This window comes from Alligator sinensis, unplaced genomic scaffold (assembly GCF_000455745.1).
Source record: "Alligator sinensis unplaced genomic scaffold, ASM45574v1 scaffold428_1, whole genome shotgun sequence".
In the NCBI taxonomy this organism is placed as follows: domain Eukaryota; kingdom Metazoa; phylum Chordata; order Crocodylia; family Alligatoridae; genus Alligator; species Alligator sinensis.
This window is the reverse complement of record NW_005841919.1, coordinates 874560-878262: the sequence shown is the minus strand read 5'-3', so window position 1 is coordinate 878262 and position 3703 is coordinate 874560.

The window sequence follows — 3703 nt, the reverse complement described above, 5'->3', positions numbered from 1 at the left end:
TTGGAGGAGGCTCTTCTCAGCCAGACTGGCTGACCTGCTCCACCGGGCTTTAAACTAAGCCTGCCGGGGGATGGGGGGATTACTGCCACCGCTGGCCCACTCAGCAACCCTTGCAAAGCCAGCAGGCCAAGGCACTTAAGGGAACCCACCCCTGCCCCAGCCCTGGAATTAACTGTAGGTGAGGCCAGGGCCCCCAAAGGGACACTTGCCTGCCTATACACAAATGCCAGGAGCTTGGGGAACAAACAGAAAGAACTTGTCCTCCTGCTAAATGCAAATAACTATGATGTCAGAGGGATAACAGAGACCTGGTGGGACTCTACCCGTAACTGGGCCACAGGTATGGACGGCTATACCCTGTATAGGAGGGATCGAGCGGACAAAAGGGGCGGGGGTGTAGCTATGTCAAGGAAAGCTACGCATCCCTGCAAGCCGACATTGGCACCCACAGTGGAAGACTTGAGACCCTCTGGGTTAAAATCCATGGGGAACACGGCACTGGGGATACTATGGTGGGAGTCTACTACAGACCCCCTACCCAGGGTCAAGACCTTGACCAGGAGCTTGCCAGGGAATTGGCTGAGGCTGCGCGCTCCCGGTGTACGGTTGTCATGGGAGACTTTAACTACCTAGACATCTCGTGGGAGGAGCGCTCAGCCAAATCCAAGTGGTCGCAACCTTTCTCTTGTGCGTGGATGACCTCTACCTGATGCAGGAAGTTTACAGGCTGATGAGAGGTAAAACACTGCTCGACCTGGTACTGGCAACCAGGGATGACCTAAGGATCGAAGGGAAGCTGGGTGACAGTGACCATGAGCTGATCACCTTCACCATCCGTCGTAAAGCTGGCAACTCAGTCAGTAATACAGAAGTCCTTGACTTCAGGAAAACTGACTTTGACAAGCTAAGGAGACTTGTCAGTGAGGCCCTAAAGGGCCACAACCTAAAGGGGAGGGGAGTTCAGGATGGGTGGTTGCTCCTCAAGGGAGCAATCCTGGATGCGCAAACAAAGTCTATCCCGTCTCGAAGGAAAGGCAGCAAAAGGGTACAGTAGTCCCCTGGGAACTAGCAGACCTCCTTCATCTTAAAAGGAAGACCTACAAAGGATGGAGGACTGGAACCACCACCAAGGAGGAATACTCTGCTCTGGTCTGGACCTGCAGAGAGCAAACCAGGAAAGCCAAGGCTGCAATGGAACTCCAGCTACCTACAAATATCAAGGACAATAAAAAGTCCTTGCTTAGACATGTGAGGAGCCAAAGGAAAAGCAAGGGCAACATTTGACCCCTGCTAAACCAGATGGGACAACTGATGCCCATGAAAAAGCAAACTTGCTAAATGGGTACTTTGCGTCAGTTTTTCCCCAGTCTCATGGGACGCCCCTGCCCACTGTGGGTCGGGGATGCCCAGGTGAGGGAGATTCCTTACCTTCCATCAGTGCTGACTTCATGAAGGAATACCTTGACAGGCTGGATACCTCCAAGTCAGCCGGTCCTGACAGTTTACACCCAAGGGTACTCAAGGAGCTGGCTAGCATCATAGCTCAGTCCCTGGCACAGATCTTTGAGAACTCCTGGTGCGCTGGTGAAGTGCCCGAAGGTTGGAAGAAGGCCAATGTTGTGCCTATCTTCAAAAAAGGGAGGAAAGTAGATCCGGCAAACTACAGGTCCATCAGCCTGACCTCTATCCTGGGGAAGGTCTTGGAAAAGATTATCAAAGAGGCCATCTTTAACAGACTAGCTGATGGCAATATCCTGAGGGATACCCAGCATGGGTTTGTTACGGGTAGGTCTTGCTTGATCAAATCTCATTTCCTTTTACAGCCAGGTGACCTATCACCTGGACAAGGGGGAAGAGATTGATGTTGTATATCTTGACCTTAATAAAGCCTTTGATCTGGTATCCCACGATCACCTCTTGGCAAAACTGGCTAACTGTGGCCTCGACCTCACCACGATCCGCTGGCTGGGGAATTGGTTCTGCAGCAGGACCCAGAGGGTGGTGGTTGATGGATGTCAATCGTCGTGGTGCCCTGTGACCAGTGGGGTCCCTTAAGGCTGTGCCTTAGGGCCTCTACTCTTTAACATCTTCATCAATGATGTAGACATTGGTGTCAGAAGCAGGCTGGCCAAGTTTGCCGACAACACCAAACTCTGGGGTAAAGCATCCACACCTGAAGACAGGAGGGTGATCCAGACAGATCTTGACAGGCTCATGAAATGGGCGGATGAGAACCTGATGGTGTTTAACACCAAAAAATGCAAGGTTCTCCACTTTGGGAGGAAAAATCTGCAGCATGATTATAGGCTCAGCACAGCTGGAGTACTGCGTCCAGTTTTGGGCTCCACAATTCAAAAAGGATGTGGAGAAGCTTGAGAGTGTGCAGAGGAGAGCCACGTGCATGATCAGAGGTCAGGAAAACAGACCTTATGATGAGAAGCTGAGGGCCATGGGACTCTTCAGCCTGGAAAAGCACAGGCTCAGGGCGATCTGGTGGCCGCCTACAAGTTTATCAGGGGTGTTCACCAGGATCTGGGGGAACATCTGTTCACCAGAGCGCCCCAAGGGATGACAAGATCAAATGGTCACAAACTCCACCGTGACCGATTCAGGCTGGACATAAGGAAGGAATTCTTTACTGTCCAAGCCCCCAAGGTTTGGAATAGACTGCCACCAGAGGTGGTTCAAGCACCCACTTTGAATGCCTTCAAGACAAATTTGGATGTTTATCTTGTTGGGATCCTATGATCCCTGCTGACTTCCTGCCCCTGGGGCAGCGGGCTGGACTTGATGATCCTTCGGGGTCCCTTCCAGCTGAATGTCTATGAAATCTATGAAATCTATGAAAGGGTAGGGCCACTGGGCAGGAGAGAGACAGACAGCACTGCCTGCACACAAGCTCAGCTTTTCCTGACAGAACAGGGGGATCAGCTCTGAAGCAAAAGACTTCCCAGACACCTTGGTGATAAGATGCATACAAACTTCAAAACAGGTAATAATTTAGGTAGCCAAATAAAGAGCTAGAGCTGTGGGGTCACCACTAGCCAAAACTTTCCGTCTTCCCCCTCTGCTCTTTCAGGATGGTGGTGATGAGTCTCCATAGAGATATGGTTTCTCCTTCTTTTGGCCTAATGTGTCTTCTCCCATCCCTCTGGGTAGATCTATGGGTTTTTCTTCATTTTAGTCATGATATACTGCATAAATTAGAACTTGAGATATTTCTATGGGTGCCATGCCATACTCAGCTTTACCAGCTGATACGTATCCACTGTATGATTCACTTTCATCAGCTATAGGTTCTCAGTACAAGAGACTTGTACCAGTGTACCATTGCATTGCAAAATGAAGGGCACTTGTATGGGCATGTTCAGCGGTAGCAATCTATGGCCTGTGGGCTAGTTTTGGGTCATGGAGTCATTTGATCTGGCCCATGGAACCGGGGAGCTTCAGCAATGTTTTGCTGACAAGTGACTTTACTCATGCTATACCTGGGAGTTAGGGATAAAGCAGTGACAGTAGCGGCAGCAGTGGTGGTAGCAGTGGTGGCAGTTGAGTCAAAAGTGCTGGCCTTCCTAGGACCTCAGCCAGGTTTTTTTGGCTCACCACTTAAAAACATTGCCAGTTTCTGGTCTAGATGGTTGCTTATGGCACAGAGACTGTAAAAGGCACAGGAACTCTATTGCCATAGAGTAAAATTCTCTTT